At 42.7% G+C, this 12,115-nt stretch overlaps 1 long non-coding RNA gene and 1 other non-coding gene across 2 annotated transcripts; both read right to left on the reverse strand.

Annotated features, from left to right (window-relative positions):
- Positions 1 to 10,953, reverse strand: LOC140519223 (uncharacterized). The gene is made up of 3 exons (XR_011972132.1): positions 10,754 to 10,953; positions 6,730 to 6,847; positions 1 to 1,583 (listed from the first exon to the last, which is right to left on the reverse strand). It is a non-coding gene; the product is annotated as an uncharacterized lncRNA (long non-coding RNA).
- Positions 10,954 to 11,005: 52 nt separating this feature from the next.
- Positions 11,006 to 11,079, reverse strand: TRNAT-AGU (transfer RNA threonine (anticodon AGU)). Its single transcript has one exon. It is a non-coding gene; the product is annotated as a tRNA-Thr (tRNA).
- Positions 11,080 to 12,115: the final 1,036 nt, after the last annotated feature.

The raw sequence follows: 12,115 nt of genomic DNA on the forward strand, positions 1-12,115 counted from the left end.
GTTCTTTCTGAAGTTACAAAGAACAGGAAACTGAAAGGATGACCAAAAATTGGGTAAAGGCTAAGCAAACAATGGTATATAAATGTGATAGAATACTATTGTACTATAAGAAATGATAAAGTGGATAGTCTCAGAAACACCTGGGAAGATTTGTATGAACTGATTCAGAGTGAAGTCAACAGTATCAGGTGGATAATTTATATGACAACAATAGGTAAGGATGAACAACTCTAAATAACTCAACTCCTACAAAAGAGGTGATGGCCTTAAAAAGCAGAGATACATACATATTTGGGTTTAGCCAATGTAGTAATTTGTTTGCCAGACTACGCAGATTTATGCTGAGGTTTTTATTGTTGTCATTCGATGAGGTGGGGAGAGGGTGCTGCAGTGGGATGAACAGATTATCAATGCATGTAGAAATAAACAAATGTTTGATTTTTTTATAAAGGAAACCTAGAACTTAAATTACCTGAGTATAGCATCCTTGAAAAGGCTCAGAGGAACAGCCACTTTGGAAATGATACTGGTTTACCTCTTCTCACTCAACCTGAAAAGGCAGCTGGATTTAACACACACCCCCCACCCCCACCTAAAAATAATAAGAAATCCTTAACACATTTTTTTCATCTTCTGAAGACTTACAGGTCTGATTATTTCTGCCCCCCTCGGGTGACTTTTAATGTTTCATGCAGATTCTTGGAAGTGTGGCTGTGATTCTGGCAAACCCCCAAGCTATGAGGATGCTAGCCAGAATCAATACTCATTACTGTTGTTCTTTATTCATTATTTTCTGCCAAAGAAGCAACCTGCACAGCTAAAGGATTGGAAATTCAAAGCTGGAAGGGAACTTCTTCATTACTAGAGATCATCTCGCCCATCCCTCTCATTTTGCAGATGAGGGAACTAAGAACCACAGAATTTCAGTGACTTGTCCAAGGTTATACAAGCTACTGTCTGAGGCAGGATTTGAATTCATATCTGTCTGATTATAAATCCAACACCTGATTCCTACATCATACTTCATCTTCTATTGCCCTAAGATGACAGATCTAGAGCTGAATGGGGTCCTGGACATAAATGACTTTTGACATAAGAAAAAACAAACTCATGAGTAATAAACAGGCTTTTTAAAGTTCTATTTTTCATCAGGTCTTCGAAGGAGTGAATCATAGGAATGGCTAATCTCATTTTGTCTATATTCCAAAGATCGAGGACATTCGGACAGGGATTTATTTATCACAGTCTAGCCTACACATCCACAAAATCCTTTTACTCTTTCCTGTCAAAAGCCTCAGAGGTCTGAGTGATGGAAAGTTCAAGTGAGGGTCCCTGGGACTGCCCCCGCACTGCCTCTGGCTGTGATGAGTTTCCAAATGGAGGATGTAACACTTTTACTTTGCCAGAAAGCCTGTGGGTAGGGAAACACATTTCGGGAGCTCTTCCTGCTGAAACTTGCTATTGACAGTCTTTACATCTAACCTTTGTCAGTGACCTCTTAAGCACTCAAGGATGGATGCAGTTGAAGGCAAAGGAAGGCCAGGCAGGAGCAGATGAGTCATTCTTTCAGTCAGTGAGCCAGCCTGTGGGAAAGTGAAATAGAATCTTTTCATGTGCAAGCCTCATCTGAAGACTTTGTATCCAAAGCCATAGCACTGGGTTCTTTAGTGAAATCAAATGATCCAAGAACTCCCAAACAGCAAAAGCATTTTTCAATGGGAATAAAAATGAAGGCTCTCTGCCATTGGCTGTTTTATGCCAGACTTGGGGACTCAACAGTGCTATGAACTACATCATTCCTCTACTGAGGAACCCAAACAGCACCAGTGACTTACTTTTCTTATCTGACCTTTGACCGTTGGGGGAATGAGAATTCCCTAATTTACTCATAAAACATAATTTGTTGGAAAAGGTCATAATCTGATTTGCCCTGTCTCCTTTCCTCCATCAAATTTAGCTGAACTGTTCATTGCTGCTTTTCTAATTAGCCAAAGCCTGTTCAAACCAAAAGTCAAATCTGGTCAACAAGCTTTTATTAAGGGCTTACTGTATGCCAGTCACCATACTAAGCACAGGGTAAATAAAGAGAGGTAAAACACAGTCTCTTCCCTCAAAAAGTTCACAGTCTAATGAGGGAGACAACATTCAACCACCTATGTGCAAATAAGATATATTCCCAGTTAATTGGAAGTGATTTCAGAGGGAAGGCACTAACATTAAATTGCACTGGGATGAACTTCTTGCAGAAGACAGGATCAAGAAGAGCGCATTCCAGGCCTAAGGGGAAATCAGTGAAAAGATACAGAGGTGGAAAATGTCATGTCTTATGAGAGGAACAATGAGGAACACAGAGTTTCACTGGATTGCAGAATACATGGAGGGGAATAAGGTATAACAAGAGTGGAAAGGTAGGAGGGGGGATGGATTATGAAAGGATTTAAAAATGAAATAAAGGAAGTTCTATTTGATCCTAGATATAACAGGGATCTAATTGAGTTTATTGAAGAGGCGAGTGATGATGTCTGATCTGAACTTTAAGAAGATCACTTTGGCAGCTGAATGAAGGGTGAGCTGAAGCGAAGAAGAGACTTGAAGCCGGGAGGCAAAAGAGAAAGCTACCACAATGGTTCAGGTGTGAGGTAAAGAGGAGCACCACCAAGATGGAGATTATGTCAGAGGACACCGAGAGAAGCTGGTAAGAATGACAACTAGATGGTGAGACTGAGTGACTGGGAGGATGGCGAAACCCTCAGCAGTAATAAGGAAGTTAGGAAGAGGGGAGAAGCTAAAAGGAAGGATGACGAGTTTAGGTTTGAACATGCAGAGTTAAAAATATCTACAAACCATGCAATTGGAGATGTCTATTAGGATGTCACAGATTCGAGACTGAAGATCAAGAGAGAAGTTAGGGCTGAATAATTAAAACTGAGAATCATCTGCATAGAAATGATAATTGAGTCCATGGGAGCTAATGAGATCACCAAGTGAAATGGTTGATTGGTTGTTGTCTTTCATTCTTGAAGAGGATCAAAATGACATCCCTATGCTAGAGTCAAGTTTCAATGTGTCTGACTGGGCCTGATCAGACCAATATGAGTTTGAAACATTCTACCACAGGTTGGGTACAAATAGTCCATGAGAACATTTGGGGTAGATACTCTAAATCTGCACATCCTGCATTTCCTTTGTGCTGTCTCAATTTTGTTTTGCTCAATTCTGCATAGCATCTTCTCTGATGTGGGCACACCATGCTGGGCCATCCAGTGTCTCCCATGTCACACAATCAATTCCAAAGTTCTTAAGAAAGACTTTGTGAGTGTCATTATATCACTTCTTCTGACCACCATGTGAATGCTTGCCTCGTCTGAGTTCTTTATAAAATAGTCTTTTTGGCAAGTGTATATTTTACATTCAAACAACATGATCAGCCCATCAGAGTTGCACTGTCTGAAGCAGAGTTTGAATGCTTGGCAGTTTAGTTTATCCTGCCAGGTGATCTTCAGAATCTTCCTAAGACAATTCAAATGGAAGCCATTCAGTTTCTTGGCATGGCACTGGTATGCTATCCAAGTTTTACAGGCATACAACAATGAGGTCAGCACAACAGCTCTGTAGATCTTCAATTTGGTAGTCAATCTAATTAATACCTCTTCTTTCCCATAATTTCCTTCGGAGTCTCCCAAACACTGAGCTAGTTCTGACAATGCCTGCATCAACCTTATTATCAATGCGTACATCTCAGGAAAGTACACTACCAAGGTAAGTGAACTTATCCACAGCATTCAAAACTTCTCCATTCTATTCACCAAGTGAAATAGTACATAGAAAGAAGAGAGTCCAGGACAGAGCCATAGGGGACACCCATAGTTAGTTTGCTGAATGAAAATTCAGCAAAAGAGATTGAGAAGATCAGAAAGAAAGGAGGAGAAGAAGGAGAGGGCAGTTGTCATACTTTGAGCATCAAGCAGTGTCAAGAAGCTGCAGAGGTCAAGAAGGTTGAGGACTGAAAAAAGTGATTAGAACATTATTACAGAGATCATTTCGTCCTTTTCTGTGTATTCTACTCCAGAGAAACAGGTAAAGGAGGAAAGAAACAACTGAAAAGGAGCCAATACAAAAGAAACTCTAAATGGGAAAAAAAGTTCTTATAACAAAATGTTTCATAGGATCAAAGATTTAAAATTGAAAAGGAGCTTAGAAGGTCATGTATTCCAATGCCTTAATTTTACAGATGAGGGAGCTAAATTCCCGAGAGGTTAAATGACTTGCCTACAGTCATGCAGGGAGTAATGGGATTCTAACCTACATCCTCCAATTCCAAAATCCAGCTCTCTTTCCAGTGGATCAAGCTTTAATAATTTGCATATGTCAGATTTCCTTGGAAAACATCCATCTGTGATTTATTCCACAGTGTGATCTGTATAATTATTTGGAACCAATTATAAACTTTGTCAAAGAAACTGTTTCATTATCTCTGTAGTAACAGATAGTAATATTAGGGAAAAACTATACCTCAAAATAAATATGGAGTAGAACTGAATCCTTTTTTTTGTTAAAAACAAAAATCAAATGCTACCTTTTCACAAAGCCTGTCACAACAAGCATTTTCCATGCATCTGCAATGGTTTTTAGCTCATTCCAAATTTTAATTTATGAATTGAACTTAAGGAGGCCCATTTTTTAGTTAAGCAAATGAAGTCCAGTAGTAATATCAATTCCCTCAGGACCTCTAAAGGACTGTCTAGAAAAATACCATTTTCACTGTACTGAATGCTCCCTAATAACCTCAAAAGGAGACGGCAGCTTCCAACAGAATAATTTGAGTCCATGAATTAGCTTGCATACAAGAATGATGATTTTATATAGTCCAAGAGGCAGACACAAGCAGTTATTAGGCTCTGCCCACAGTAGTCATACTATCCTCTTAACACTAGGCAGGGCACAAAAGGTTATGGGTCACAAAACAGACACTTCCCCCTTCTCTCCCACAAGGTAATTTCCATTTACTATATCACACCTTCAGTACAAAGGATAGCTGTGTGGTATTAGGGAAAAGGAAGGGGGAGGGGAGATTACAATAACAACCTCTGAACTGGTTGGTCAATTTTACCTAATTCAAAAAAAAAAGGAAAGGAAAACACTAATTTGTTATTTTATGATACTTGTTTGAATAACTTTTTTCTTCCATGGTATTCATTTTCATATCCAAGTCAGGGGATGGGGGAAGTCAGTTCTATTATTGCTTAATTTGGTGTTACTTGAGCAAGTACACGTGCAAAGGAATCCAAGCAACTGGCCCATTTCATCAATGAGCTGTTGTTTTTGAGAAGCACTATCTTTGAAATAAGCAGATTATAAATCATGGTTTGTTTCCTAGCTAACACAACAGATGAACCAAGTTCAGTGGATGGGCAAAAATGGTGCTATGACTTCTGCTTTCTGATAATATTCACCCAGGAAATACTGAAGTTTGCTGAATCCAGCCAAGCCTGGCCCACGCTGGTCACTGTTTGTACTCTAACCCACAACCTCAAAAGAGCCCACCCCTTTCATACTATTCATCTGCCAATAGGTCCTTGTTGACCCACTCTGAACCAGCCTGACCAGTTTCCTGTGCCATTCCTGTAGAGATCAGAAGGGATAAAGGAGTGGAAACTCTTCATCAATAAGCTTTTAGAGTTCTAATAAAAACACAAAGGGCTGTGCTTAAATAAAACTTAGCAAATACATAGAAAAGAGATCAGAAGGGTTCACAGAGTAAATAAGTTATAATTAACATCATATTAAAGATCAAATTGTTTTCTTTTACCAACATATAAATAGCACATTCCATTTTGCATTTTAGTCTATTTTGTTTTCATTTGTTGGGATTATTACTGTTTATAATCTTTTTAAAAAAAATAAACGATACACTGTGCTAAAGCACAGAGCTGGAGTGAAAGTTTGGCTAAAGCATATCACTTCTTGTCTCCACCAAAGGGAGAATACACAGAAATGTAAGTGTGCACAGCTGGGACATTATGCTGTTGGAAACCTTCAGAGAAGCAGACATCTTGCTTCTCTCTCTGTTCAATACCCTTCCTCAAAAGAGTGCACATAATCTGCTGAGGCACTGGTCATAGGCCCAGCTGAAGCCTTGGAGAAGGATATTCTAGGGGAAAGACCACGAATGCTTTTCCCATCCAAGAAGGAAGGATCTCTCCTGACAGGAGAATGAAAGTTCAGTGCCAACCTTCACTTAACAAAACGGGTGGAGCTCAGGAGAGGACCTGGTGAAGTACCTACCTGCTCAGGCTCAAAGAAGACAACTGAGTAGATGAATTGACTAAAATTGACCAGTACTTTCACTTTTGGTATGTTTCCTTTCCCACCTAGTTGCACAATGCTCCCAAGGAACCTCATTATTAGGAACTTTATCATCCTGCAAGATCACATGAGCCTTAGTACTCACACTTCATCAGTACCCGCTGGCCCTCTGACTGGAGCTCTTCTCAAAACCTCCAATTAAGGAAAAAGCCCAAGCCAGTCCTATCTTTATTCCTCACCAGGCCACATTCCTTTGGACTATTCCATCTTGTCTCCGTACCTCCTCACTCTCCTCCCATTTTAGCTTTCTTTTGTGTGTTGTGTTCTTCCCCTCATCCTCCCCCCCATTAAATTATAAGCTCCTTGAGGGCAGGGACTGACTTCCTTGCTCAGAGTTGTATTCCCAGAGCCTTAGCACAGTACCTGATAGATTTGTTACTTGGCCATTTTTCAGTCATGTCCAACTCTTCGGGCTCCCATTGGGGGTTTTCTTGGCAAAGCTACTGGAATGGTTTCCCATTTCCTTCTCCAGTTCATTTTACTGATAAGGAAACAGAGGAGAATGGGGTTCACAAAGCTAGTGAGTGTCTGATGCTAGATTTGAACTCAAGAAGATGAGTCTTCTTGACCACATAGCTGCCCCACATAGTAAATGCCTGGTACATAGTAGGTATTTAATGTTTATTGACTGACTAAGGTAAAACAAATACTTGCAACAAGAGAAAAAATCACATCTTAATTAGCCCCTGTGCTAAGTTAGAAGATCTTTTCTTCAAACTTCCCCGGCTTCACTCTGATCGGAACACTCCTGAAAATGAATTTAAAGGGTTTAGAGGAAGTTCCCAGAACTGAAAGTGATGGGTACACTGTGAAAACTGCACTAGGCTCTTTCAAGATACAGATCAGACTGGATTTCTTGGTGTAGCCAGAGCCACACTAGACCACCACATGGCATTCCCACAAGAAACAGAGGTCATACGCTCACCTTGGCGGCAGGAGAACTCCTTATCATTGCATATCTGGGGGCTGGAGGCCATCAAGAGAAAGAGAGGTCTCCATCTCTTGGCTCTGTGTCTTTCTTTGAGTGCACCACATTTTCCTCTTCCCCTCTTGTACTCACTCCTCACTTTCATTCTTTTGACCCTGATTTCCTTCAAAACTCAATTCAAGCATCCCCTTCTAAGGGAAACTTTTCCAGTTCTCTAAAAGAGCTGATGACCTCCTCCCACCAAATTACTTCCAATTTATTTTGTATTTAGTTGCATATGTATACATTGTCTCACTTGAGCACAGAGTAAGTTCCTTGAGGGTAGCAACTGTTTCGTTTTTATCCCCAGTACCTGACACGGTGTCTGGCACATAGTAGGAGGTTTAAGCGATAGGGGAAGCAGACAAAATAGGAGTTGCCAAGAAAAAGCTTCTGTACAAAAATGCCTATACCAAAAAGGTGTTCATGGGACTCTTAAAGAATGGGAGGAGGGGGTCTTTTTTTAGACCACAGGTGTACAATCTTCCTGACTCAGTTACAAATTGTCTCCAACACAACCCGCAGTCATGGGGGCCAAAGGACCAGTTAGTAGCCGCTGTGCTGTCTTATCAAAAGTACAGGACCATATCCCCAAGAGGTCCCTATTAATAAGTTAATTAAAATACTAATTAATAAGTACATTAATTATAAACAATACATTAATAATCAAATTAATAGCAAAAAGTAGGAAAACAGTAGTACAGTTGAAAGACTCGACTCTGGAGACAAAGGTGTATGGTTCAAATCTTGCCTGTAACAACTTACTTTCCCTGGATATGATAATTGTCTTGGTCTTTAATTTCCTCATCTGCAAAACGTGAGGTGTAGAGTGGATGTTCTATGGTCTCTTCTAGATCTAGGGCTACGATGATGTAATTGTCTTTGAAATTGACAAAGAAATCCCAGGCAGTATAAGAAAAGGCTCTCTGTGCATCAATGGGTAAATTTTAAGCTAACAAACTGGTTACAACTTTGAGCTACACATCTGAAATTCCAGGTTTCTCCAAAAAAAATGTTGGTACAATATTTTCTGATGCCTAAACACACAATAAGTACCAACAGGAAACAAGAGAGTGATTTCCACGTGCACTCTCATATATTCTTTTGATGCTCAATTTGGTGTCTAAAGACTGGGTTCAAATTCTGATTTGACCACTTCGACCTTAGGCAAGGGCCTTAATCCCTCTGGCCCTAATTCCCCACTGGTAAAATGAGAGCTTTGAACCAGATGACCTTTCAGGTCTCTTCCAATTATAAGACTGTGGTCCTATGACTTTTGTGCACAATTCTTCCCCAACATAACCTGCTTAAAGTCTTCTAAATTAAGAAAAATCATATATCATTTCTTAACTAATAAACCACTTTAACAACCTGATCAATCTTGTACTCACTGGAAAACTAAAGGCCCCAAATAGCTGAAGCAATTTCCTCTAAAATTAAATGAAAACACCAAAATAAACCCTCAATTGGTAGTTAATAGCCAAATGATATTATGTATTAAGCCTCTGAATGGCATCAAAATAGGGAAGGGCTAGGAACACAAAGCAGTTTACAATAGCTGTTCATGTAACAAAAACCTTCACTTAGTCAACTGCCCAAGGCTCCAGTGCTGCTCAATTGTTAGCCATGATATTTTTAGTTAGGAAATAGATCTGTAGACAGCAAGAAATTAAGATGGGGGTAGGGAGACAAACTATACTTGCTGAGTTTCTACCCTTTTCCCTAAGACATTGATTTTGGGGAATATTTACTGGGGGAAAAAAGCATTATTTCAAAAGAAAAGTGAAAAACTCCAGTCTTAAAGCTGTCTATGGGGATTTCAATGCTCTCTCCAAGACCAGTTTTATTGTGGGTGCTTTCAAGAGATGTGTAGGTGAGAAGCCACTAGCAGCCTGAGGCCCGAAGATCTCAAGTGTGAACTCAGCACCTACCACCTGCACTGTTACTAATTGAGGTCATTACCAACCACACTTCAATTTATGACTTCTGGGTAAAGTGACAAAGTGAGAGAGTATGTTGGGGTCAAGGTACAATGTGTCTGACTATGGCTGATCAGACCAAGACAAGCTCAGAAGTCTCTACCACAGATCAAGCACAAATATTCTATATGCCTTATGAGAGAGTATTTGGACAGGGCCAACTGCAGTTCAATCTTTTGAGCTGGGTGGTCTGAATACCACTCCTCCCCCACCCCCCACCCATTTGGCAGCTGAAGCACAACTGGACACAACCATACCTTTCAAATGCCTACCCTGAATTTGGTCAGACCCAGGAGCACATGGATCCCTTGCATGGAGTAGCAATGGGGGGAAATGAGTAGTTCTCCTATTAAAGTCCTGTCCACATGAAAATACACTTTTATCAAGGAAAATAGGCTTCTTCTTCCTTCACTGATGAACTTCTCAAAGGTAGCAGAGTTACACCTGGGGCCCCACCCCATTCCCACATAATAACATTTTAAGGGAGAAAGGAGCATATTGGAGGGTCTATCCTTAATACATATTTCCCACTTTAATAGCACCATCCTTTCATTTCTTCCCCAATTCCACAAATTACTAAGTGGTTGTGTAGTGCAGAGAGTGCTAAACTTGGAGCTAGAGAATCTGAATTCAAATTTCATCTCCGCCACCAATTCGACTTTGTGTAAGTCAAAAAAAACTTTTCTGGACCTCATCAAAGGTAAAATCGATGACTTCTAAGGCCCCTTTTCAGCTTTCAGTCTGTCATCCAGATCCTATCCACTCTCCTTCACCCCTCTTTGTGGCCCCCAAACTGCTCCCAGCTTCTTCCCTTACTAGCCCCAGTCTCTTACCCTAACCATTTCCTTCTACCTCCTAAATGATTTATCATCCCTTGGCTCCCAAATGTTTCCATTTCCTTGCCTTATTTAGAGCCCCAAATACCCTGGCACCCCTAAGTCCCAAATTGTCTTCATTCCCTCCCTTCTAAACTCTGACCCCTTATGCTCAAATTCCTCCCTCGGAGACCCCCCAAAATCTCCTGAGCTCTAAGCCTTCCAATTCTTTTGCATTTCAGTCCTTCCCATCCTCAAACACTCTCTGACCCTTTGTCCCCAAATTTCTTTCTCAGAGCCCCCAGATGACCTTCTGAGGAGGGCCCTCAATTCCCCACCATTTCAGTTCTCACCCTCAAATCCCCCAGGACGCCTGATCCATCTCCCACATTTCATCCCTTCCACCCCCAAATATCCTCTGTCCCCCCACCTCCCCCTCCAGGCTGTTCCCTAGGTGCCCCAAATAGTTTGAGGGCCCCTAAACAGTGCCCCCCCCCCTCCCCGTACCCCGCCCCCAGCCCTGGAAACTGCACTTTGTGACCCGTCCCCTCCGTCCCCACCTTCCTGGCCCCGCCCCAGGGGGCGCCGTAACCCCCCACCCCTCACCCCCGCGGCGCTGCCCTAACCTTGGCTCGGGGCTCTGGACTCAGGGCGCGAGGGTCCCAGTGGGCTCAGGGTTCGGGGCCCCCTCGGGCTCGGGATGCAGCTGGCCAATTAAAAGGAGCCGTCCGAAAGCTGGCCCTGGCCCCTCAAAATGCAATCTCAACCCTGACCCCACCTGCCAGCTTCTCCCCGGCTCCCCCTTTCCAGGCAGCATAAAAGGAAGATTTTTTTTCCTTTTATGCAAAGAGAGGGACAAAAAAAAGATACGCGTCGGTAGGCACCGCTGGGATTCGAACCCAGGATCTCCTGTTTACTAGACAGGCGCTTTAACCAACTAAGCCACGGCGCCGCCCGCACAGGCAGCGCGAGAATCTCCTCCCCATCGCTGTTGCCCTCACAGGGCCTCGGTCGCCCCGCCCCGCCCCGCCCCTCCTCGCCTAGCCAGGCTCCGCTCCGCTCAGCTCAGGCTCCTCGCCGCCGGGGACTAGCTGAGGAGTCTCTAACCCGGGCCAGCCAAACCCGACCGATCATCCCCGGGAGCCGAGAGCGCCCGCGGGAAGGGTCTTTCTTTGCGACGCCGAGCAACGCGGCTCGTGTTCTCCAGTGTCTGCTCCTCCAGCGGAAAACTTACACAATCGATATGAAGGCCCACGCGTGTGCTTGTGTGCATTCATGCGTGCACGTAGATACAGGGATGCTTGCGTCCTGAGCTACATGCAGGCTTTACGCGTGTGCGGGGTCAGTCAGCATTGAGTAAGCGCTTACTGTGTGTCAGGCTAGGTGCTGGGACTACACAGAAAGGCAAAAGTCGGGCTCTGCCCCTAAGGAGCTCCGGATCTAATGGAAGAGACAACATGCGAACAACTATGTACAAGCTAACCATATATGCAGCATAAATGGAAAATGATCAACAAGGGGAAGGCACTGAGACACAGTCGTATCTTGGGGAAAGGCTTCCTGTACAAGCTGAGACTTGAAGGCAGGCAGGAGTCTGGGATGAGTGAGGAGGGACAGATGTCCAGACATAGGAGAAGCCGGTAAAAAGGCCCAGAGTCTGAGGCGGGAGTATCCTGTGAGAACAGCCAAGGAAGCCAGGGCATGCTTGCGCTATTCGTGGACTAAGGAGTACCCAAAGATTTCATACACAGAGATCCAGGGTTCTATGTTCAGGGTGCATATATGTATGGTGTACATACCAATGAATGTGTGTATGTGTGAGTGTGAGCTTCTCCTTCTCATGGTCCATCCACCCCAAAGCTATAGTGTAAAAAGATTGTAAAGCAATCTGGAGGTTTTGGGGGCTTTTTGGTAGGTAGATAGGTTAAGAAAAAAGACAAGAATTGATCTCAGGGCACTTTGCCCACAGCCTCTACTTTGGGTGAATT

Source organism: Notamacropus eugenii, chromosome 1 (genome assembly GCF_028372415.1).
Source record: "Notamacropus eugenii isolate mMacEug1 chromosome 1, mMacEug1.pri_v2, whole genome shotgun sequence".
Lineage (NCBI taxonomy): Eukaryota > Metazoa > Chordata > Mammalia > Diprotodontia > Macropodidae > Notamacropus > Notamacropus eugenii.